The sequence below is a fragment of the Canis aureus genome, chromosome 4 (assembly GCF_053574225.1).
Source record: "Canis aureus isolate CA01 chromosome 4, VMU_Caureus_v.1.0, whole genome shotgun sequence".
Taxonomy (NCBI): Eukaryota; Metazoa; Chordata; class Mammalia; order Carnivora; family Canidae; genus Canis; species Canis aureus.
The window spans coordinates 54,233,362-54,259,879 of record NC_135614.1 but is presented as its reverse complement, the minus strand read 5'-3'; the positions used below and the strand labels follow the sequence as shown (position 1 = coordinate 54,259,879).

Below are 26,518 nucleotides of genomic sequence, written 5' to 3'. Positions count from 1 at the left end.
ATCCCTGGGTGGCGCAGCGGTTTGGCGCCTGCCTTTGGCCCAGGGCGCGATCCTGGAGACCCGGGATCGAATCCCACGTCGGGCTCCCGGTGCATGGAGCCTGCTTCTCCCTCTGCCTGTGTCTCTGCCTCTCTCTCTCTCTCTGTGACTATCATAAATAAATAAAATTAAAAAAAAAAAAAAAAAAAGAAAAATGAAAACATATGACATTGCTGAAAAATGGAGTATTGAGTCACAGTTTCTACTCATTAAAATAACTTTCACGCAGACTTCAATTCATTGCGAGTATTGGCAAGCATCAACTCACATGCCAAAGAAAACTGTCCTAAGGGTAGCCTTCCCCCACCCTACCGCCCCAACAAAAATGCCTCCTTGTGGGGGTTATTGATCTTCTCACTTCCCTCCTCCATTCTCAGTCCCCAGTGTCCTTGAGTACCCTATGTACTGGGGAGAGTATGCATCAGAGCATCATGTGGGCACTTTTGAAGACTGCTGGCCCTGGTTTATTGTATTTCCTGATGATGGTCAGGGTGCTTTAGCAGGCACTGTATCTTATTCTCTTAACAGCTTTCCAGTTTTGAGAATGTTATCAGCTCTGCTGCCACCCTCACACTCACAGTCTTGGCAAGAAACGGTCAGACCACCCTCTCCACTGGCCCCATCCATGCACCACACCCCTTTCTCCTTGTAAACCTCAAAGGACTCCAAGGAGGGAGCAAGTTGCCACCTGCTGCACTGCCCTCCACCAGTTTGACTGGTTTTTCCTGCTCCAGCAGCCCAGACTTTCTGCTTTTGAGGCCTTTGTGACCCCTGGAGACCTACATGGTTAGCAGCCATAGGACAAAAAAACTCAGGTTTGGCAGGCAAACAGTAAAATTGGTCTTTTCAAGTGATTCTGAGAACCCGAAGAGTGACTTTGTTGTCAAGCCTGTGATTTTCCTTTCTGGTTCCAATGAGTTGGATTTTTGAACTATACTTAGTATTCAGAACTCAAAGTGCTCTTTGTGCTCATTGCTTGAGAACATATTACAAAGTGAACCCTTTCTCTCAGTAAGGGGCAAAGGGTTTTTGAAGAAGCCCTGCTGCTGTCCTTCAGATGGTAATCATATCTGACATACCAACTGGCCATCATCACACCAGGTCCTTAGTACATTTCTGAGCAAGGGAGAGAGAAAAACTATTCTCCTATTCTTAAAAAGAAAGGTGTAAAAATTACCAATTCAATCCAAGCTTTACCTGGATAGAAACTGATTACTATAGAAAATGAGGTAAGACACTCATATCTACTGTAGGATGATACCTAGGATGTGCTAGGGACTCAGTATACATACTTTTGTCTAATCCCCTAACTAGCTAGCTTGGCAGGCTATTTGGCAGGCTGTCATTAATTATCATGGCAGCAACTCCAGGAGAAGAAGCTGCAAGGCCTGTTGAGTTGCCCACTGTCACATATGTCATCTTCTGTTGGTTCAAGCAAGTAATGAAGCCAAACCAGATTCAAGAAGTGGGGACAGAGACTCCACCTCTTGGTAGGAGTTGCTGCAAAAGGGTGTGCAATATAAGGGCTGTGCAGAATTATTGAAGCCATCTTTGCTGCACTCAACTATCACACTGGATCTGGGGAGGAGAAGGTATAATACTGATTAGAACCTAACTCCAAAAATGTGCTATTAAATGAAACAACATTCACAAAATGTTTTGATCTCCTTGGCAGAAAAGTGCAGTGTACAGTCCAAGTATAGGGACAAATATCCATTATAAATAGAGGTAGTTTCTGTTATCACTGTGACCTGTAAAATCAATTAGATAGATTTAATCAGATTTGGAGGATATGTTTGCAATGATTAGACAAAATATGGGCAGTATTTATTTGGCATACATGTGATTCACTGTGAGTAGCTCTGAAGAAGTCATTCTCTAGGGCAGTTAACATTAAACGGAAGCCTGCAGACTGCTGGCTGGGAGAGACATACCAAAGGATTACGGTGGTGTGGGCAGAGAAAACAAACTGGTTTCAAAGATGAGCCCTAAATTGAAAGTCAAAGGGTAGATGCATGGCAGGTGTTGATTTGCAACTGAGCTGCTTCTGACATAAGCAAGTCTGAGAAGCAGGCTTCTGGGTAAGCAACAGCCATGATTTATTTATCTAAGGATGGTTAATAATTCTCTAAGCCACACCTGGTAGACATGCTGGTTATGAGGGCCTATTGTTATTTCCCTATCTCTAAAAGCTTTCTGTTACTGATAGTGTGATAAGCAGGGCTTCAATGAGGTTTATTTCTTAACAATGGCCTTAGTGTCCCTGTGTTCTGGAGATAGATTCAGAAAGAAGTCAGGGAATCACTGTAACTGGTAGGGGAGTGATGGAAAATTTTCTGAACTTGGAATATTGTACCCAGGGGAGTAATGGCGATAACATCAGATTGGGATGTAGAAGACCTGGCTTTAATTTTAGCTTGCCATTCACCAGCTCTGTAACCCTAGATGCTTCTCTTTCTTTTAACCCCTACAACAGCTTGGTATCTGTAGTTATCTTTTGGATCTAACCACTATGCAGTTCATCTTTCCTGCCATGATCTAGTCCTTCATCAATTATCTTTCGGATGAAAGTAACCCTTTTCTAGAGTTTATATCTGAACATATCACTCTTCCATGGCTCTCTGTTGTCTCTCTAAGCATCTGAGTTTGGAAAATAACTCTTTTTATGTTCTTTGCAGGTTTATTTCTTGCAACTGTTCTCCTTTTGTGGTGGATTGATTTTAAGAAATGACCTAAATTCTTTCTCCCTATATCCATATGTTTGCAAAAAGGCTGTGTAGTTTCTCCTGTTAAGAGGTAGAGTCTGATTCCTTACCTCTTGACTCTGGGCTGTCCTTGTGACTTGCTTTCACTTACCAAATGCCCTAGAAGTGGCACTGAGTCGATTCTAAGCCTGGCATCAGAGGCTTAGAGTGCTTCTGCTCTTTCTTGTGGAACCCTGCCACTGCCATGTGGACAAGGCCAGGCTAGCCTGCTGGGAGATGAGAGACTACTTGGAGGAGAGCCCAGCTGTGACAGCCAGGGCTATCGGAAACCAGAATACAGCTAGCTAATGTCCAGACATTAGCTGAATGAGCATAGCTGAGGCTAGAAGAATTGCTCAGCTGACCCATAGACTCATGAGCAATAATAATGATGTTATTATTTTAAGCCACTGAGTTTTGGGGTGGTTTGTTACACAGCAATGACTAATTGATACACCCTTAATTCCATCTCTCTGCACTGTGTGCTCCAGTCAGGATAAATCTCTTAGTTTTCTATACATGCCATCTTCATTTTTACTTTTGGTCTTTGCACGGACTGTGTTTTATTCTTCAGCTTGGCTAAAGTCTGTTCAATTTTCATGACTAGCATAGATGGCTCTTCCTCCAGCAAGATTCTCCTAACCTTCATCGAGAGTAGGTTAGTTGTCACTGCCATGTTCTCCCATAGCAGTCTGCCCTTGCCTCCTTCATGGCATTTGTCATACTGTATTTTAATTACCTATATTCTCATCTGACTTCCCACTCTCCTATAAGTTCCTGAAGGCAGGCTTTCATCTTGTTTGAAGGAATATTGTCTATGCTTAGCATAATGTCTAATATATAGTAGGGACAAAATATAACTTTGTCAATGAATAAATGAAGTCGTTCTCTTTTCCTATGTTTTAGTTTCCTTGTTTATAAAGTGTGAGGGGTGGAAAGAATCAGGGATGCAAATAGATTTTGTTTTGTATGTCAACTCTGATTCCTTGGTCTTGAACATCTGCAGTTCTAAACTGAGGATTGTGTGGCTGTGACCAGAGTTATAGGGAAGAGAGTCATGATTAATTAGCCACGTCTACCATGGTCAGGAAATAGGAAGTGACAGCAAACCTGCCAAAGACGTGCCAATCTAGGGAAAGATCATTTGTTTCTCTGATTCAGCTACTGCAAATTTGAATCTTGCTCAGCCCAATCATATCTTTATTATATATTGTGTTAATGAAGGGAAAACCAAATGTTAAACTGACTAGATGCTAAAATTAATGTCACTGGCTATGGTAGAGACTAACTGCTCACCAGTCCATGTTTTCTTCTCTCTGGGTTCATTCTAGACTGTGTTTCTACAGCCCCTTGCGTTAAGTGTGGGGTCCATGACTGGTTCCCACAAATGTGATGTAAGCTGAAATGATATTAGTTGCCCCTGGGCTGAGCTGGTTAAGGACAAGGGAGCCTTCTTTGTGCTCTCTTCTTCCCTCTTGACTCACTCCAAGGAGTATCCACTGCAAGGATCTGGGTACCTAAGGGACTGTATCCCACATTGGACTGTGATGGGAATGAGAAGTAAACCTTTATCTGTCAAATCACTGAGATTTTGTGTGTTATCCTAATTTATCTGCCTGCTTTTCTTTTTCTCTTTAAATTTTCATTTTTAAAAAATTAAAAAAAAATTTTTTAGGTGTGTAGGCATGGAAGAGTTAGATACCAAATGGCATCTATGAGTTAGATGTTAATGGCATCTATGCAAGTCGATAAAAATTACATTTGATACTTCAGGTGCTCCAGGTAACCCAAAGTAATGACTTTATCAACTGAAATACTTTAGAACTCTGTGCTGTTCTGGTCTCCATTTATTATTGCTCTTTTTACCCTTGGGTCCTTCTCCCATATAAAGTGATCCACCACAGGGACATGATAGAAGCCCCACATGGTGCACCCTTCTCATTCCCTCTTCCCCCATTTTTTGATATCAGTTACCCAACAGACCCTGCAGGTTAAAAAGTTTATTGCTCTTAAAGCTCAAAAAGGTAATGATCTCTCCCCTCAAACTTCCTGCCTTCTACAATGTGATTGCAAAAGTTTCCACCCTCCTGACAGAAACAGAAAACGCAGATTTAAGATATTTGTGCCTTTCTGTCTGCAGCAGCGTGGGGCCATGAATATGCATACCCAGCAAGACAGCACTGCCTTCTGGTTCAGAGAGACAGGACACAGCTACAAAAAGCAAAGTGGGAGAAGATGACCTTTCCTCTATCTTTGCCTTGCAGTCTTGGGCATCTGAGTTCTTGGATATCAAGCCCCTGGTAATTATGGTTTCCAGAGCTGCCTGCTTTTCTTGCAGTAAAATGTTTTCTCCCTAAGATCTCATCAAAACTTCCTCATCCTGTGGCCCAGCTCTCACCTGGCTTTCTTTTCAGTGCACTAATCTGCTCAATTCTTGTGAACCAGTGTGTTACTAGTCAGGGAAGCGGTTTTTCTCCCATGTAATAAATGAACATTGCTGTGGTAGTCCAGGGGTTGACGTTGCCTAAACTGAATTTTCTCACTGGACATTTCAGGCTACTGAGGACAAAAGGAAGGCTCTGCAGCAGACCAGTGCAGGGAGGTTCTTGGGCAAGCATAGCTTCTTGATACTCCTCAAGTCACCCCTTGAAGGTAGCAGTGTGATTTGCTAGTGTGCAAGCCTGCTCCAGTGAGTATGCTGTGATGGCAGAGACTAGAGCGTCGAGGACAGAGGGAGCTTTGATGTCATGGACGGCAGGATTTTAACGTGTGCAGCGTGCACGTGAGGGGGCTGAGTGAGGGTCAGTGGGTGGTAGGGATTTCTGGTAAAAACTGGGCAAGAGGAGGGCACTGGAATGGAGTGGTGATAGATTTTAGGATGCAACAGGCAAAGAAGAAAATGCAGCAACTTGGATTTTTTCCCTCCCCCTTCATAATTCATTCTTTCTTTTCTTTCATTTTTGTGGGTATTATAGAGTGGGTCTGAAGGTTTGAATTTACCCATGCCTTTGATTTATAGGGACAACCCAAACTACCACCCCCACTTCCACCACTACCAGCCTATAAGGTCATATTTATTGAGCCCTTACCATGTGCCAGTGGTTCATTTATTGCTTCCTACAACTCTTTGCAGTCTCATTATCGCTATCCTACATTTATAGATGAGAAAGGTGTAGTTAAAAAAAAAAAAAAAACTTGTGTAAGATTAAAAGCTAGTAAAATGAGGAGACTGAGCCCTGTTCTTAACCACAGCACCTTACTGTTACAAGCACCCCTAAGAGGTAAAGGGGGCAGAAACCTTTGTAGGAACTAGGCCTCCTGTTATTTGCCCTATCTTTTTTATGGAAGGCTAGCGGGAAGCCAAAAGGGTGAGGAAGCCAGGGCTAAGATGTTCAGTTGGAAGTCAGTCTTGCCAGCAAGGATTCCACCAGCATCTTTGGCTGGCCACATTCTCTCTGGGCACATCTTTGCAACCGGTGTCCTCTGGCCCATTTGAGAAAGCAGGCTGCCAGCTTGTATAGGGCAAAGTGCCAGAGGAAGAGAAACATCAAGGTGAAAGCCCTAGAGAATCTGGGGTTGTCATATACCTTGTCAGTCAGGCAGGGTCACCCAGTGGAAGATTCTCCAGCCATTAAGTGGCCCTGGAGGAAGCTGACATGCTGCCCTTGAGAGAGCCAAGGCGATAACAAAAAGACAGGCAGACGTAACTGTACATTTGTGAGCAGAAAATCCATCGTGACAACAGGCTTGCATTTGAGTCACCAAATGGATGCGGCCACCTGGCTGGATCTCGACTGCCACAGCATGTCCAGAGAAATCAGCCGTGGCTCCAGCCCTGGCCGCCAGTGTGAGGGAAGCGCTTCAGTAATCAGATCTTTCAAAATCAATTTAGCTCATGCTCCAAAGTCCTGGCTGTAATTGCCAACAACTTCCTCCCTGGTTTCCTTAACGATTAGATAAAAATGTTGAACTGTTTTAAACCTTTTTTGAGGCCAGGACTCACCTTCAAGTGGAATTTTAAGAGGCACCTGCAAAGAGATTTGACTTGATTTTAGGCTTTGCCTTTCCACGAGTGTGAATAATTAGCCAGACAATCCCAGTACCCAGAGTTTATGTAAAGCGATCCAAAGTGGGAAATATTAAGGAAGTCTGTGCTGAGTGGTGGTGGGTACAAAGATTTCTATCCACCTTCCGTGTTCTATGAAATGGGGATAACAATAATGAACTCTGCTGGGTGGATGGGGGCCAATTAGTCCCAAGTTTGTGAAGCTCAGAGTCTTATTACAGCTTTGCTGCTCCTGGAGAGGAGGCAGGACCTTCCTGTGACTTTGCATGTGAAACTAATTGCCCTGGAAATGTCGGGAATTTGATCTTCCATCAAATCCTCCAGTCCTTCAGATCCCTTGACAATCTTTGGCTATTTGCATCTCAAGGTTAAGGGAAGCTATTGCTTTCTGGATGCTAATCAGTTGTGAAAACTTTTGATCTCCTCTTGAAAACTAAAACTCGAAATTGCCCTATTCTGAGCATGGTAAGAGCAGAGGAGGGGTGCAGATAGGCTGGTTTTATTGTGATGAGCAATGTGTTTAGCGGTTTTTGAGTTTTAATTCTGTTTTCCTGGGGCTCTGTGGGATCCTGGAAAATCACTTATTTCTGAGTATTTTTTCCCCCAAATGTGATCTGAATTTTGTCATATCTCCCTAGGGAGAAATTATCATCACGAAACTCTAGATTATCATAGCTTGTAGATTTAAAAGAAAGAAACTTTGCGAATAGTTTTCCGGGGGGAAAAATATATGCTTATACATATACATGTATACTGTTTTCCTACTGGGCCATTTTAGCCGTACTAGGTACTTTTTATTTTCTTTTATTTTTAAAAATATTTTATGCAAATTCAATTTGCCAACATATAGTATAACACCCATTGCTTATCTCAGCATGTGTTTTAGAGATAAAAATTATCCGAGGCTTCTTAACAGTGGTGCTATTGACATTTTGGATCACATCATTCTTTGCAGTGGGGGGTTGTCCTGGATATTATAGAATGTTTAGCAGCATCCCTGGCCTCAGCCTACTAGATGCCAGTAGCATCCTGTTAAATTGATTAAACAAGGAGGCCATTAGACCGAGGTGGTTCTAAAACCTTACCAGACCTAAGCGAAACCTAAAGCTATAAATGCCTCAAGGTTAAGAAATCAAAACCTAAAAAAAAAAAAAAAAGAAAAGAAATCAAAACCTAAGGACAACCAGTCACAACAGCCAACTAGTTTCTTCTAAATAAGGCAACTGCTCAAGCTATGGCTAATCAATCCTTGCATTGCCTCCATGTATACTCTAAAAAGTCTTGTCTCTAGAGCGTGTTGGAGGAATGCTTTCAGCCACTTAAATTTTGGTGCTGCCGATTTTAATAGATTTTTGCTCAAATAAACTCTTAAAAATTTGGTGGCTCAGTGGTTGAGCATCTGCCTTTGGCTCAGGTCGTGATCCTGGGGTCCTGGAATCCAGTGCCACATCCAGCTTCCTGCAGGGAGCCTGCTTCTCCCTCTGCCTATGTCTCTGTCTCTCTGTGTCTCTCATTAATAAATAAATAAAACCTAAAAAAAAAAAAAACCTCTTAAAAATTTTAATATATCTCAGTTTATCTTTTAACAACTCCCAAGTCATGACAATCAAAAATGCCTCTAGACTTTGCCACATGTTCCTTGGGATAGGATTGCTTAGATTTAGCAAATAAAAATACAGGATGCTTAACAGGATGCTAATTTGAATTTCAGAGAAATAAGGAATACATTTTATTTTATTTTAAAAGATTTTATTTATTTATTTATTTGAGAGAGAGAGCATGAGCAGAGGAGAGGGAGAGGGAAAGTGAGAAGCAGATTCCCTGCTGAGCAAGGAGCCTAGTGCTGGCCCTATTCCAGGACTCTAGGATCATGACCTCAGCAGAAGGCAGACAGTTAACTGACTGAGCCACCTAATCACCCCACAATGAATAAATTTTAGAATGTGTAAATTTAACTGGGTGTACTATATTTAACCTGGCACCTACCTAGAGGACAGACTCTCCCTCAAATTAAGAACCAGTGTTCTAGGGACACCTGGGTGGCTCAGTGGTTGGGTGCCTGCCTTTGGCTCAGGTCGTGATCCTGGGATCTGGGATCCAGTATCAAGTCCCACACTGGGCTTCCTGCAAGAAGCCTGCTTCTCCCCCTGCCTATGTCTCTGCCTCTCAGTCTGTGTCTCTCATGCATAAATAAATAAATCTTTAAAAAACAAAAACAGTGTTCTAGATAAAGATTCACATTTTACCAGTGAATTCACATTATGCTCATCCTTCTCTTATTCCTACCCCACTTTTCTTTCTTCTCCATCTTTCTCTCTAGTTGTGGCCTGTATGAAGAGGATAAAATAAATTACATTGTGGGCCTCACCACAAGTTGTTGCTAGCCTTAGACATGATAGCAAATAGAAACAAATTACTATTATATGGGTAACACTGTGATAAAATAAGAGTCAAGTCCTAAAAAAAGAAAGAGAAAGGAAGAAAGGAAGGAAGGAAGGAAAGAAGGAAGGAAGAAAGGAAGAAAAGAACCAGTTTAGGCAAATAAAAATCATGCTTCTCTAAGCTGAATCCTTGTGTGAGTGGCATAGGACCCAATCAGATAGGCTTTTGAGGAAAGGAAATTGTGCCACCAAGATTTCCATGGACCCTTTGAAAGTCAAGTCTAAAAGTGACTGTGAGTTTTTCTTTTTGCCATTTAATCACCAGATACTTTTTGAGTGATGGCAGCATCAACTAGGTGCTATATGGTGTACAAATAAGGAAAAGATACAGTTCATGCTTGGTAAAGAAGCAGGTTGTCCTTACATAGATACTTGCTGATCACAGGTGGTGTGTTCCCAAGGCCTAATTAAGATGCAGATGATACTCCAAAGAGAAACTAATAACCATGGGCAATGTGGAAGTTGGGAAAGCTTTTTTAGAGTAGGTAAGATGGAAGGATGGGTAGACTTAGGGGTTGACTGGGGCAGGGGCAGGGAGGACAGGGAACAGAGATGGTTGGAGACATGCTACTATACCCTGAGGATCAATAATTTGGTGCTCAGAGCAGACCAAAAATATAGTGATCCTTTAGACTGATTTGTTCAATACTAGTGCAAAGGAGCATGCATGGGGAAGTACAGAGAAGGCAGAAGGCAGCTAGCTTTTATTCTTTTCTTTACTGTCCCCAAGGATTTGTTACTACTCTACTCTGCAAAATAAAAATTAATCAGACCACCAGCTTAGAGAACATTTATTGATACTGAGACTGCTCCTTGAGGGGACCCTAGCTCCCCACTCCCACCACAAACAACTTATTTGATATTTCATCCAATTCCATAGAATGTCTTGATGAGACAAGTTCTCCACTTCCTTACATTTGTAACTGTTTTTCAATGCCCCTTAGTAGATTGTTTATTGCCCAACTATTCCGCCTCTTAATCCAGCTCTAAGTCTATCAGGATATTATTGACACAGATGTGATCAAATCACTTATATGTATTATTTATGTGAAAAGGTCTTTACCAGATGCTCAGTGAAGGGCTTCCCTGGTGGTGGCAGAAGAGGACACAATGATGCCTTGGAAGGGGCATTCAATTGGGAGGTAGAAAGCTAGTTCTGAGTTTGAGTTTTGCAGCTAACTTGCTGCATGTTTTTGTGGTTGTCACATCCGCACCCTTGGTCTTTTTTATTTTTCTTTCTAAAAATAGAAAGTTGAACTAGAACCAGGGTGGCAAAACAAGTTTTACCATAAACACCAATTTTGATTGATTGGAACAGCCTTCTGGAATGCTGCAGAGAGAAAGCTTTTTTAAGTTTAATTTAATTTAATTTTAAATATTTTATTTTTAAGTAATCTCTACACCCAACATGGGGCTTCAACTTACAACCCCAAGATCAAGAGTCACGTGCTCAACCAACTGAGCTAGCAAAGTGCTCCTTGAGAAAGCTTTTTGGACCACATCTGGGCTCTGGAAGAGTGATCAATTAGCAATGTCTGCCATGAGCGCAAAGAGGGGTGGTGGTGATGGTAGGGGTGCCTCATTTTTACCATTCCATGGTTGAATAGGCACTGAGAAATTTCAAGCAGAGTTCTGAGACAATGTGAATATTGGTTAAACAATCAGAGAGTTTCTGTATTTAGAATTAGAATTATGTGGATTTCCCCCAAATGATAGGTTGTTCAGAACAGAATGGCTATACGGTTGACCTTGAATAACATTATTTGGATACGGTTTGAACTGTGTGGGTTCACTTATATATAGATTTTTTTTATAAATACAGTATGGTGCTATTAATGTATTTTCCTTATCATTTTCTTAATAATATTTTCTTTTTTCTAGCTTACTTTACCATAAGGGTGTAGTATATAATATATGTAATACATATAACATACAATATATATGTTAATCAATTATTTATGTTATTGGTAAACCTTTAGGTCAAGAGTAGGCTCTTAGTAAAGTGTTCGAGGAGTCCAAAGTTTATGTGGATTTTTGACTGCATAGAGAGGTTGCTTCCTTAATCTAGTGTTTTTAAAGAGTCAACTATAATTCTTTGCTTCATTTAGGACAGCTTTGCTTCTGACTTGTCATCAATAGAATCTACACATGTGTGTTTTTTTAGGAGTGGGGAATCCTTTTACTGATAGAGCCATAGTTAAATGAAATGACTTAGTCCTTCAGCACACATTGACATTTTTTATTATAAAATAAATTGACAAGACCCTAACCAAAACAAAAACCAAACACTAAATAAACTAAATTATAAAGTAAACCACAGGCTGAGTGAAAATACTTGCAAATATTTAACAAAAATGTACTTAAAAGAGAACAACAGGAAAACAAGAAAATGACAATTCCATAAAAGAAAGCAGAGAATATAAACAGGCAACTCAAAGGAGAAATATAAATCCATTAGACATTTGAAATATGAAAGTTCAGTCATTTTTAATTATCTGAAGCAATGCAAAATGAAGCAGGATACTATTTCCCTCTAGCATATTGCTAAGTAATATCCAGTGTTGACAAGGAAACAAGGCAGAAGCAGGTGTGAATTGGCATAACCATTTTGGAGGACAATTTGGACTTATCTTTAAATACATTAAGTGCACATATCCTTTGACCTAGCAATTTCAGTTGTAGGAATTTATCTTAAAAATATACTTGTACAAAGATATGTATACTCAAGGGCATTTGTTGTAGCAATTTTATTTTATTTTATTAAAGTTAGTGTACATATGTATGTTTGTATGTACATAAGAAATAATCTCTACACCCAATGTGAGGTTAGAACTCACAATACTGAGATCAATAGCATGTGCTCTTCCTACTGAGCCAGCCAGGTGCCCTGGTAGCAATTTTAGACAGCAAAAACATAGAATCAACTTAAATATATACAATTAATAAAGGGATGAAGAAATAAAGCATGATATACTATATTATGTGCGTTAGATTATGCTGGGTCAGCTTGGTTCAGCAGGAAATTGTTTCCCAGAGTTCCCTTCTTTGTATGATTCTGTTAGAGTTGCCCAAAAGAGGAGCTTTTGTGAGATTGGGAGGGTTAAAGTGAAGAAGTGACCATTACTCACTATCACCAAATCCCACTCCCAAATTAACACACACACATACACAAACACACACATACTTCTTGTCAGTTAACTCATAGAAAAAGGCCTGAGAGCCCCACACCAAATTGTTATGGTGTTCATTTGGTTTGGGATTTGATAGTGATGATGAGTAGATTTTCCCTTTTACACTTTTTTGTTGTTTAACTTTGTTATAAAGAGCAAATATAAAGGTATGTTTGAGAAAAAAAATAACAAATAAATATTACAACAAATAGAGCAATGGAAATACAAATAGAGTAAAAGAAATGCATATAAAATATATGACATCTGTACTTCAATAATCAAATATCATTTTAAAATATTTTAGTTTGCTTAAATTTCTAGTCTTTTCTCATGCTTTTAAAAACTGCTTTGTTCAATATATACACCATAAAAATAAACTGCACATGTGTAAAGCGTTCAGTTTGATGAGTTTAGATGTATGTCTATCTACACTTGTGAACCATCACCAAAATCAAAGTAGTGAACACATTTATACCTCTCTAAAAAGTTTCTTTACATTTCATAATAATCTCTTCTCTCCCCTACCATATTCCCCAGCAGCCACTGGTCTGCTTTCTTTTGCTGTAGATTATTTTTGCATTTTCCGGAATTACATATAAATGGAATAGAACATGTATATAGTCTTTTTTTCTGATTTCTTATTCAATATAATTATTTTGAGGTTCATCCATGTTGTGTATATTAACAGTTCATTTTTATTGTTGAGGAATATTATAGTATGTGGATTTCTGATTTGTTTCCAATTTGGAGTTATTACAAATAAAGCTGCTATGAACATTCACATACAAGTCTTTGTATGTGTATATGCTTTCTTTTCCTTTGAGTATATATCTAGGAGAGGGATAGCTGAATGGTATGGTAGGTAGATATTTGACTTTTTTTTTTTAAGATTTTATTTATTTATTCACGAGAGACACACAGAGAGAGGCAGAGACATAGGCAGAGGGAGAAGCAGGCTTCATGCAAGGATCCCAGTGTGGGACTCAATCCCGGGACTCTAGGATAATGCCCTGAGCTGAAGACATATGCTCAACTGCTGAGCCACCCAGGCATCCCTAGATATTTGACTTTGAAGAAATTGCCAAACTGTTTGAAGTGGTTCTACCATTATGCATTCCCACTAGCAGTGTATGAAAGTTTCAGTTACGTGTTCATCAACACATAGGATAGTCAATATCTTTATTAAACCATTTTAAGAATTATAATGATATCTCATTGTGGTTTAATTTGCATTTCCCTAATTACTAATAATGATCTTTGTGTGCTTGTCATCTGAATTTTTTTTTTTGTCAAGTGATTGTTCAGATATTTTGTCTAGGTTATAATTTGTTTTCTTATTAAGAATTACTGAGTAGTGGGGTGCCTGGGCATCACAGTTGGTTAAGCGTCTGACTCTTAGTTTCCTCTCAAGTGGTGATCTCAGGGTTGTGGGATGGAGCCCTGCATGAGGCTCTGCACTCAGCACTCTGCACTTGAGATTCTCTTCCTCTCCCTCTGCTCCTCCCATTTGTGCACTCATGCGCGTGCGCTCTCTCTCAAATAAATAAATCTTAAAAAAAATAATTACTGAGTTGTAAGTGTTTCTTATATATATCTCTTTATATTCCTTCATCAGTTACCTACTTTGCTGATATTTTCTCTTAGTCTGGGGCTTGCTTGCCTTTGCATTTTTTCTTTTTAAGATTTTATTTATTTATTCATGAGAGACACAGAGAGACAGAGACACAGGCAGAGGGAAGAGAAGCAGGCTCCATGCAAGAAGCCCAGTGTGGGACTTGATCCTGGAAAATCTGGTCACGCCCTAAGCCAAAAGCAGACGCTCAACTGCTGAGTCACCTAGGCATCCCAGCCTTTTCATTTTCTTAATAGTGGTTTTTGTAGAGCAAAAATTTTTAATTTTGGTGAGGTCCAATTTATTGATTTCATGTGTCTGATTTAAGAAATCTTTGCCTACTCCAAAGTCTCTATGTTTTCTTCCAGAAGTTTTATTGTTTTGGTTCTTACATTTAACTCTATTATTCATTTTGAATTATTTTTATGTTTGTAGTATAAAGTAAGGGTGAGGGGGTTTGTTTTTTTTTTTTTTTTTGGTGCACCATTTGTTGAAAAGATTATCCTTTCATCGAAGTGCCCTGACATCTTTGGTATAAACAAGTTGAACTTATATGTGTTTTTGGGTCCTCTATTTTGTTCCACTGATCTATAGCTATGTCTTCACCAATATCACATTTTTTTGTTTATGATAACTTTATACTAACTCCTAAAATCAGGTAGTGTGAGTTCCCTTACTTTGTTCCTTAAAAAAAAAATATTTGGCCTGTTCTTTGCATTTTTATACAAATTTTAAAATCAGCTTGCCAATTTCTATAATTGAATAGAAATTTAGATTATAAATTTCTTTTGTTGGATTTTGGATTGGGATTGGACTGAATATATAGATTAATTTGGGGAGAGTTGACATCTTAATATTGACGGTGCATCTCATTTTGATTTGTTTTTTACATAACTGAATAGTATATATTTATAAGTAAACTATGACCTTTTCAAGGGATGAAATCAGGAGGTACTCAACTCACCATGGTTTTGTCCTGAGAAGTATGGAATGTTAGCATCTGTTCCTTAGTTTGATTCAAATAAAATATATTTGGTTAAATTAAATCCACATTTTTATGTAGTACAAAAATAAAATGATTGTTGACTATGGTAGAAGAATAGACCTAAAAATTGCCTGACCATTTGGAATGGCAAATAAGTAGGATAATCCTGTTATTACCTTGCTCTTCATCATGGCAGAAGTCATTCATCAATCATGGCATTCCTTTCTCAAAGAATGTGTACACAGAAGCTATTTATTTATTATTTATTAACAGTGGTCCTATTTATTTAATACTATTACCAGTGGTCCTCGATGAACTCAGTTTACCTTTTCTGCAATAGAGGGAATTCCTCTAGCAGTGATCATGTGGTTGAGTTGACTAGCAAGGGTTTTTCTAATGCTAAAGTCTGTCCATTTCAGATTCCCTACACACTGAATTTGCTTGGCCAAGCATGTTCCATTTGTTTCGCAACTCAGATTCCAGGGGTACTTTTGAATTTGTACTAGAAAAGTTTTCTAGTTGACTAGAAAAGTTAAAGTTAAAAGTTTTCCCTGTTGACTCTAGCCCATCCCTCATGGAGGTTAAAGGGGAATCAATGTAATAGAGGTTTTAAATAGTGTATTATGATTAAATTGCAAGGATTTTAACATTCTTGTAGGAGCCCCTGTTCTACTTCCTGCCCTTAGGCCCAAGGCCCTGGGCTGTTTGCTGACCCTAAGGTTCAGCTGAGAATGTGTCCATTATACTTATAGCCCTGATTTCTAGTCCACTCTACTACTCTCCCAATCTGTATGTCACCTTATAAGGCCAGTTCTCCTACTACTAGTTTGCTATTTCAGCCATTTCAGACCAACTGACTGACCCAGTACATTAAGGATACTCCTCCTTATGCTGAGCTAAGGAAAATTCTTTCTTCTTCTTTCTTTCTTTCTTTCTTTCTTTCTTTCTTTCTTTCTTTCTTTCTTTCTTTCTTTCTTCTTTCTTTCTTTCTCTCTCTCTCTTTCTTTCTTCTTTCTTTCTTTCTTTCTTTCTTTCTTTCTTTCTTTCTTTCCTTCCTTCCTTCCTTCCTTCCTTCCTTCCTTCCTTCCTTCTTTCTTTCTTTCTTTTCTTTTCTTTCTCTCTCTCTCTCTCTCTTTTTTTTTTTTTTTGGTTGCCATGACATTTAGAGAAGTGGAGGACAGTGTTAGAGGCCTGGTGTGGAGCAGATGCTTCTATTGCTGATAATAAACCCAATTGAAGCTAAAAGTTATTGGATCTCTTTGTTTTCTCCCCTGTGGCCTCTCTGAGGGAATAGATGCCAGGAATTTGGGCTAGTTTGGGAGGTCAGGGTACCTGATGGATTCCATTTGTCGGTTGCTGAATTAAGAAGAGGTGATGATGAGATGTTCTGATAGAAAAGAGATGCAGGTTTGGAGTTTAGGAGAAAAGTTTGCATTGGAGATTATTGATTTAGAAGGCATTTGCATATAGGTGACTACTTAAAAGGCAATGGTGGATTAAAATCACCATTTCAGATGGGAATGAAATCACTTCATTTCTTTACACAGAAAAAAACCTATAGCTGGACATTGGTGGTACTCACATTTGAGAAACTAGAGAAAAAAGTGAGTGGAGAAAGTCGAGAAGAAATGATGGGGAGAAAACCAGCATTGTTGTTTTATTTCCTAATTTCTGCTTGGCCAAAACTTTGCACCCTCAGCCCTTATAATAGTGATTAGCCTGTAGTTAGGGCTTAACAAATTTTTGTGAAATGACTGAATGAGTGAAATCCAAATGAGATTTTCTATGAGGAACCCCAGAGTCAGCAGTCTCTAATGTTGAAACAAAGCTGGAATGAATGAGAAAAGGTTTCTTTAAGAAAAGTGTTTTGGATTTGGGGGATTAGGAAATCACTAGCGGCTTTACAGTTTGCAGATTATAAACTCTTACCACTTCATGCTTAGATTATTGGAACATGTAAAATGCAGATGGTAAGACTTGATTCCTTGGATTAATGTAAGGGTTCAGTGATATAACTTGCAAGTGATGTTAAGTACTTAGTCTAGCCGATCATTCATTTATTAAAATAATAATTAATGAGTGTTTATATGGGCTTTGTGTGGTTACTATCTGCAGATAGAACAGTGAATAAAACAGATAAGGTTTGGACATTCATGGAATTGTTAGTCAACCTGGGGTGGGGACAGGTAATAACAGGTGTGCAGGTGTGCAGAAATCAAAGGATGATCATCTGATGGAGTGATGGGACGGCTACTTCAGACAAATTGGGCAGGTAAGGCCTCTCTGAGGAAGTAATAGAAGCTAAGAGCTAAATGAGAAAAAGAGCCAATATTGACTATGACTATTCTTCCCTTCTTCCTCTTTTTATTTCTGGTTCTTCCTCTTTGATCTTCAACTGTTCATCTGCCTTACACACTGGCGCATTTCATCACATGAATTTTCTGTTCAAACCCCTTCTATGCCTCTGTGAGTGACTTTGCAAGTTGTTATATGGACTCAGCCAGCAGAGGAAAGTGCTGCTCCTGTGTTACCAGCTGGCTGTCAGCTCTAAGTGGTACTGTAGAAAAGGCATCCTTGCCCCAGGCAAAGGCATTTACACCTTCCAGGGAGACGTGTGATTAGAGACAGCAGAGGGGCAGAGGAGGGGGTGGATAGGAAGCTAACTGGGACTTAATCTGTTAGAAGAGGAAAAGCCTTTGAAAAGTGAATTAATGATATTTATAGCTGTGTCAGGTAAGTAGCTGGCCAGAGTTCACTGATAATGAGGTCAGGGTTGAATCCCCATATGGATCAGAGAGCTTCATGTGGAGAAGCTATGCTGTTTACTCCCTGGCTAGGAGACTTAGGCAAACACATACTTCAGTTCCCTTCTGATATCGGGACATCACCCCACCTACCCTACCCATATCATAAGGAACAAATGAAAATGAATAGCAAAGTGCTTTTTTAAATTATAAATTTTAAATGTGATATTTTGTTGGGATGCCTGGGTGGCTCAGCTGTTGAGTGTCTACCTTTGGCTCAGGGCGTGACCCAGGGTCTGGGATCGAGTCCTGCATTGGGCTCCTTGCAGGGAGCCTGCTTTTCCCTCTGCCTATGTCTCTGCCTCTCTCTGTGTGTCTCTCATGAATAAATAAATAAACTCTTAAAAATATTTTGTTACTACTGATTACATTCTTATTTTCATGGTCTAGGCACCTTCCTTCCCTATTTGTTCTGCAGTGTGTATCTGCTGGCTGTATCTCCTAGTGGATATTTAACCACACTATGAATGTTCCTTATAAATCAATCAATAGCCCTTTAATAGGCCCATTATACTGACCCTGAGTTAGGAAGATTATTTTCATAGAATGAATACAACATATATTCTCAAGTGCTGGTGCTTGAACTTAATCTACTCACTCCTGGCTTAATCTTTGTCTTACTTATTTTAATGTTTGTTACACTTGATTGCAGTGCTTCTAACCACTAACCACTAGTGTGGATTTCCTGTCTCCTCCTTATGAATGAGTCCTAGGCTGAATCTCCTCTGACCTTTATCCTTTTGCCTGATTTCTAGATAACTAGAAATTAGGTCATTTGATGTTCACTATCCAGTGATGACAACTATAGGGCACGTGTGCCTCCCCGCAATCCCCTGCTCATTATGGACACTACTAATTGATTGTCCCACTACCTCCTATTGATGTGGCTTAACAGTCTAATATGGGTAATCATTAGTTACATTTGGCTATAGAGCATTTAAAATGTGGCTATTCCAAAAACTAAAAATTATAAATTAAAATGTGGCTAGTCCAAATTGATGAATGTTGTACAAGTAAAATATAGATAAGATCCTGAATACCTCACAAAAGAAAATAAATGTAAAGTATCTCAATAAATTTTATGTCTATTACAAGTTGAAGTGATAATTTTTTGCATATATTGGGTTAAATAAAATATGCTATTAAATTTAATTTTACCTGTTCCTTTTAACTTTTTTTCTAGTGGCTACTAGAAAATGTAAAATTATAAATGTGGCTCATATTTGGCTTATGTTCTATTTCGACTGTACTGTGCTGCCTTCCAATCATTCTTAAGACAGTCCTCTAGGCATTCAATGACCAATAAACCAAAAATAAAAGGAGTTGTATTTTATGGGAGCAGGAGGGAGGTTGACACATTTCCAGTTTACATCTCAGAATGAAAAAAAGAATCTTGAATGTATCTAATTTAGTGGTTCTCAAACATGTCTCTGTATTAGAAAGTCCTAGGATCTTGAATTGTGAACTTACAGATTTTCAGGTTCTACCCCTGGAGATTCTGGTGTAATAGGTCTGGTGTAATGGGGCCCTGGATTGTGTTGTTTCCTCTCCTCCTCCTCCTCCTCCTCCTCCTCCTTCTTCTTCTTCTTCTTCTTTTCCTCCTTCTCCTTCTCCTCCTCCTCCTCCTCCTGCTCCTCCTCCTCCTTCTTCTTCTTCTCCTCCTCCTTCTTCTTCCTTCTTTTCTTCTTCCTTTTCTTTTACTTTAGTTTTTATTTTATATAACAAACTTAACTCTCCAATCCAGCTAGAGTTGGAGAACGATAAGAAAAATATGAAACACAAAGAGTATGTGATATTTTGAGCAGATGAGGATGAAGGGGTGCTCTTCTATGTTGCAGAAGGAATGGTCTGATGGTTAAGATAAAGCACAAGTCAGATTTATTAGATTTGTTCATGGTCAGCAATGGTGATCTTGTGGTCTTGCTATTTTTCTGGACCCAGAGTGCTCCATGGCTTCAATAGTATCCATGCCCTCTTTTATCTTGACAAAGATCACAGGCTAGCCATCCAACTGCTCAGTCTTAGCAATGCAGATGAAAAACTGGGAACCATTTGTGTTGGGGCCAGCATCTGTCATGGATAAGATGCCAGGACCCATATGCCTCAGGGTGAAACTCTCATCATTAAATTTCTACCCATAGATGGACTTGCTGCCAGTGCCAGTATGGCATGTGAAGTCACCATCCTGGCACGTAAATTACAGAATAATTCTGTGAAAGCAGGAACCTTTGTAACCAAATCCTCTCTCTTCAATGCTCAGAGCATGAGCATTTTCTGCTGTCTTTAGAACTTTGTTTGCACATAGCACAAAGGAGATGTGGCAAGAATGTTTACCTTGCATGGCGATATAGAAGAACAGGGTGAAGTTGACCATGGCTGAGCAGTGCAGGCATCTACCCAGATTGTGTATTTTCAATAAACAGGCCAGGAGATTCTGATGTGCAGCCAGGTTTGAGAACTCCTGAGCTAGGACTTTTTTACGTTTCTGTGAAGGGACTTCCCTGGGGAACACGTTGTTATTGGCTGAGTGAGGACCAGAACACATATTCCTCGTGGATTATATTTTATACCACAGATTCCTAGAGTATTTTGTACTATTGTTACCTAAGAGGTTTCACGGAACTCAGGATGGAATGAGGAACTCAGGCTGTATCTCAGCAGGCAGGCACACTTTTCTCTTCCTTATTTGGAGAAAGCCCAGTTTGGCTCAGCAGCCCCCTCTGTTGTCAAAAATCCCTAGCAGAACCTGGCAGAGCTGGCTTTGGGGAAGGGAACAAAGGGAGGGAACACAGAAGGATGTAGCCTGAAGGATAGTGTATGGGGGAAACTATCTGCAGCCAGACAGTGGTCAAAAGGAGACAATGCAATCCAAGCCCCTTTGACCAGAGGGACTGTGGAGGATGTTTACTTGACTGCCTCTTGGTCTGGAAGAGGAAGTTTGGATAAATCATTTCACTTCTCTGCACCTCAGTTTCCACATCTGAAACAAGGGGGATCATGACATGCTCTGTACCCCTCCCACATTAGAGACTATTGTTAATAGTCATAGAATGATGGGAATGTTTTTTACCATATCTTAGTCCAAAGACACACGGCTAGTTAGAGATAGAGCCAGACTTTGAACTCTGGTCTCCAAGTTGAGGCATATCATGCAATTTCAGCTAACAAAGGAGATGTGTTCAGCTGCTTCCAGAGGGACAGAACAGAAAAAGCTTACAAGGGAAGTTGAGGCTGCCCTCATGCCTAGGTGAATTAAAGTCAGGCAGCTGCCCTCTTATTTATACATTCATTCATTACCAATTTATTTGGCTTATATTTTATTGAGTACCTCTCATAGGATTGAAACTGCAAGATGTGGTGATACTAAGTCAAATTAGACAGGTTTTTGTTATATCTATGGTTCTTGCTGTGTCTCCTTGAATATTTTTTTTGTCAGAAATATTCTCAGTTAGGTGTCATCGTGTACAGATAACATGACTGGGTGAAATAATAATAGCTGCCATTTTTGGGGAGTTAGTTATATGCCAGGCACAGTGCTAGGCACTTCCAGAATACTACATTGGAACACAGAATAAATAGATCTAGGGAGACTTAGTACATTTCCCAAACTGTTCCCAGGTAATAGTTTAGTAGGTGGTGGAGGTGGGCATATTTCCACCCTTTAAACTGCAATGCTGTATTGCTTTGAAAAGTATTTCCTTTTGGTAACAGCATTAGGTGGCTATAAGGCCTTAGACAAAATGCATATTTACTTGTGCATGTTCATCAAACCATTACTTATAGCAATGAAAAATAACCTAAAACATCCAAAATAAATTTAAATAAATTATAATACAGTATTTTTGAGGAATATTTAATGACCTGGGAGAGTATCATTCATTAAATGCTGCTTCATACTAGGAAGATTTATATCTATTTGGTACTAATTTTGTAAAACACCCACCCATACCCATAAATATTGAAAAAAGGATGGAAAGCAATTCACTGTTGTTTTCAATATTGTTGGGCATTAGTGTTTTGGGAGAGCTTATTTTCTTTGAACTTCTGAGTTTCCCATACTTTCTACTTCTTTTCTTTTCTTTTTTCTTTTCTTTTCTTTTTTCTTTTTTCTTTTCTTTTCTTTTTCACTTTCCCCCCTAACATTTTATTATGACAATTCTCAAACATATAGTAAATATGGAAGGATTTTATAGTGAATACTCACTATCTACCACTTAGATTCTACAATGAACACTTTACTACACTCTATCACTTATCTACCCATTTCTCTATTTATTCATTTTATTTTTTGATGCATTTCAAAATAAATTGTTGGCCTCAGTATACCTCTGCCCAAATATTTAATTATGCATATAGTTAAAATTCAATATCTGTTGTGTACCTTTTTTTCTTATGAGGTAAGATTTACTTGGAATGAAACGTATAAATTCTATGTACCATTCAGTGGGATTCTGACAAATGCATCCACCTGACAAATCCTTAACAAGATACAGAACATTGTCATCAACCTTAGAAAGCCCCTTCATTCCCAGTCAATACCTTTCTACAAAGCAACTTCTGTGCTCATTTTTTTTCCAGCTATGGATTAGTTTTGCCTGTTACAGAAGTTTAGGTAAATGGAATCATATAGTATGCAGACTTTTGTGTAATGTTCTTTTATTCTACATAACATTTTTGAGATTTGCACATGCTTTTGCATGTACCAGTAGATTGTTCCTCTCTGTTGCTGGGGTGGTATCAATGTACCACTGTTGGCATTTCCATTCTCTAACTGATGGACACCTAGGCTATTTTCAGTTTTTGCTATTATAAATGAAGCTGTTATGAACATTCTTATACAGTCTTTTGTGGGCATGTGTTTTTCTCTTGGGTAAATACCTGGATATACTTCTGAGTCACAGAGTAGATATATATTTAGTTTTGTAAGAAATTGCCAGGCCCATTCCCAAAGTGTTTGTACCATTTTATACTCTTGCCAACAATGTAAGCAAGCTCTGGTTGCTCCATATCCTTGCCAATATTTGATGGTGTTAGTCTTTATTTTTTTTTTAAATTAGTCATTCTGATGGATGTACAGTGGTATCTCTTTGTGGACCACATAACATTTTTATAATTGGAAAAAAAGTTTTATAAAAAAACCCTGAAATGATGCCAAGGGAAAGAAAGAGAAAGAAAAACTACTGGAAGTACATTTGATAAATTTAAGTGTTCTTCTTTGGGTGATTTACTAACAGATTTCTCTTTTGTCCTACTTTGCTTTAGTTTCCAAATTGTCAAAAATAAACATGTATTCCTTTTATTATGGAAGAAAATATATCTTATTTGTAAAAAATATTACCTAGCAGAGTTAATTCATTAATCAGAGATAATTCAATGGTATTTTAGTAGTCATGTGACAGCTTAAGGTTTTAAAAAGCCTAAAATGTGACAGCCGGGTTTGATGGGCTTATTTGGGCCTTACTTGTAAATACTGTTTGAGAAAAATGCTTCCTGTCTGGGTTTTAGTTTCTTCCTCTTCCTTTTTCTTTTAGAGAGAGAGAGAGAACACCCGTGTGTGTGTGTGTGTGTGTGTGTATGCGTGCGTGAGTGTGCACATGAGCAGGAGAGGGGCAGAGGGAGAGGGAGAGAAAGAATCTTAAACAGGCCCCACACCCAGTGTAGAACCTGACTCAGGGCTCAATCTCAACGACCCTGATGTCATGACTTAAGCCAAAACCAAGGGTTGGATGCTTACCAGACTGAGCCACCCAGGTACCCCTCTTCCTCCTTTTATAAATGGGTTGGATTAGGTTATTAGAATAGGTTATCCTCTCTCAGTTATAAAGAAAACGTGTGCAAAACTGATGGGTGTTTGAGGAAATCAGAGATAGGACAATTAGGCTTTGATGGGGAAGAGGTTTTGTTCCTCAGGAGTTTCAAGCTGAGAGAAAAAGAGCCATTTGCCCTGGGACTCATAGGAAAGATCCAGGGCCACAGAGAGGGACTGTAGGATATAGCAGGGAGAATGTGAGCTTCAGAGTTAAATGGTCCTGGATTCAAATTCTGATACCATCCTCTTCTTGATCTTTGATTTTAGGCAAAAGCTTTAATCTCTCCGAGTCTCAAATTTTTCATCTACAAAACCAAGATCACAAAACCTTCATCCTGGCAGCCTGGGTGGCTCAGCGGTTTAGCACTGCCTTCAGCCCAGGGGCGATCCTGGAGACCCGAGAGGTCCCACGTCAGGCTCCCTGCATGGAGCCTGCTTCTCCCTCTGCCTGTGTCTCTGCCTTTCTCTCTCCCTGTGTCTCTCATGAATAAACAAATAAAATATTAAAAAAATAAAACCTTCATCCTTTTGGCTATGTGTGTGTGTGTATTTTGAATCAAATAACATTTACAGATATTATCATTAAGAGAAGTGCCTGGATCAGTCTTCTGCTTTACAATGTAGTAGGCAAGTGACAAAAGGGGGAGAAGATCTTGGAACAGAGAGAAATAAAAGGATACAGAGACAAATTTACAAATCTAGAAATCTAGATTGTGAAGGTCTAAAGGAATGCTAGAGACAATCTAATCAAAATCTTTATTTTGCAGAGGAGAACAATAAGGTCTAGAATTGATTCCCCACAGAAGCGGCAGCAGGGCCAGCATGGGAACCCAGTATTTTATTTTCCAGTTATATCATGAAGCTTTGGCTAATTTCACAATTTGACTCTAGCTTGGTGTCAGTCAGATGAAATGGAATTTTCCTTGCACATTCCACTAGGACCACTTCACTTGGGGGTTTTCAAGTGCTGGCTCTCCAGGAGACTTGTCAGTGAAGACTTAACTTCTTCTCTTCAGCTCTTTAAATTTTACAAGCTCAAGTGATAGGCATAAAAAACACGTTCTTGGTTAGCCTAGCTCTGTCCTGGAACTGTTTGCTGCATATGACTCTGATTTCTTTCTTTCTTTCTTTCTTTCTTTCTTTCTTTCTTTTCTTTCTTCCTTCCTTCCTTCCTTCCTTCCTTCCTTCCTTCCTTCCTTCCTTCCCTCCCTCCCTCCCTCTCTCCTTTCTTTCTTTCTTTCTCTTTCTTTCTTTCTTTCTTTCTTTCTTTCTTTCTTTCTTTCTTTCTTTCTTTCTTCTTTTCTCTTTCTTTCTTTTTAAGATTTTATTTATCTATTCATGAGAGACACACACAGAGAGAAAGAGAAGCAGAGACACAGGCAGATGGAGAAGCAGGCTCCACACAGGGAGCCCAATGTGGGACTTGATCCCAGGACTCCAGGATCATGCCCTAGGCCAGAGGCAGGCGCTAAACTGCTGAGCCACCCAGGGATCCCCCCTCTCTCTCTCTTTTTTTTAAGATTTTATTTATTTATTCATGAGAGACACAGAGAGAGGGGCAGAGATATAAGCAGAGAGAGAAGCAGGCTCCCTATGGGGAGTCCAATGCGGGACTCTACCCCAGGACCCCAGGATTATGACCTTGGCCAAAGGCAGACGCTCAACCACTAAGCCACTCAGGTGCCCCTGACTCTTATTCTTTCTAACCTCAGGCACCAACTTCCCTGGAAAGTAAATACTGCCCACTAAGGGATTTTCTGTGTATTAATTTCATCCATGAGATGTTTCCTGCATTGTCCCGGCTTGCAAGCTAGACACTGTATGACAATTGTATGACTTTCTGGCACTTTCACAGGAGACCAAATATCCCTGCCACACTGATTTGCCCTGATTAGTTTCAGTCAAAGTTGTTTACCACTGGTTTGGCAGTGTTAGCTTGCTTCTGTGATTAATTTTGGAGAAAAAAATTTCTTTTCACAGAGCCGAAAATTAAGCACTTACAATCTTTCTTTTCAAACCTTCAGTTTTTTGGTCTGTAGAAGCAATTTCTTGGGAGGTTTTATTGGCTGAGAAAAAGAAAGAAAAATAAAAATCTAGCTTGACTCTTCTCTCACTCCTTGACCTGAAACTCTATAAAAAGTCTTTTTTCCCTGCATACCACACCCTTCCCCAACTTTGCAAAGAGGTGCTCATGAGTGAGCACTCTCAGCCCTGGAGATCTTGAGACAGGAAATAACATTAAGCTATCTAAGCGGTATTCCCCACCCACCCACCGTTTCACAGGGGGATTTTTACTCCAGCCTGATTCAAAGAATAATGAACCTCTTGTGAGCAAATCTCTTAGGAAATGTCTGATCTAGTTTTCTAAGATGTTGGTCAGAGGAGTGAGAGGACTTTGGAACGTTATCAAGACTGACTCTGAATCCATCTTACCTTATTTATCTGCTAGAATCAGGGTTAGCTTCCTGCTGGAACGAACAGTTTCTGCCACACTCCTTCAACCCAAGACAGAAAACACAGAAGAAATATTGATGCATTCTTGTGCTTTCCAACACAAATGTATTTCATAGAGTCCTTGCTGCTATAAAGAAATTCTTTGAAAGCAAAATGTAAGAGAGCTTTGTTTGTAGAAAAGTCCTTTCTTCCCTCAGTTAAGGGTTCCTTGTTCTTTTGCCATCTCTACTCTCTCCCTTGCCTGCTTTGTTTATATGACAAAGTCAATATTGTACTCCACTTACTGACATTCACTGTGGTAAGGAAGATGGAGTTGTATGTTTTGGCCCTAAGGGCAATGTGGTGGAATAGAAAGGCCTGGAACTCCGTCTAGTGTTATAAATTCAGGCTCTGG

General features: G+C 39.4%; 1 long non-coding RNA gene across 5 annotated transcripts in view; it reads left to right on the top strand.

The window, feature by feature from the left end:
- The window catches only part of LOC144312732 (uncharacterized), a 51,211-nt gene extending 27,017 nt beyond the window's left edge, over nt 1-24,194 (top strand). For all 5 annotated transcript variants that reach the window (XR_013378317.1, XR_013378318.1, XR_013378319.1 and 2 more), the window contains one exon: nt 23,938-24,194. This is a non-coding gene — a long non-coding RNA (uncharacterized LOC144312732). The remainder of the gene's footprint in view (nt 1-23,937) is intronic.
- Nucleotides 24,195-26,518: the final 2,324 nt, after the last annotated feature.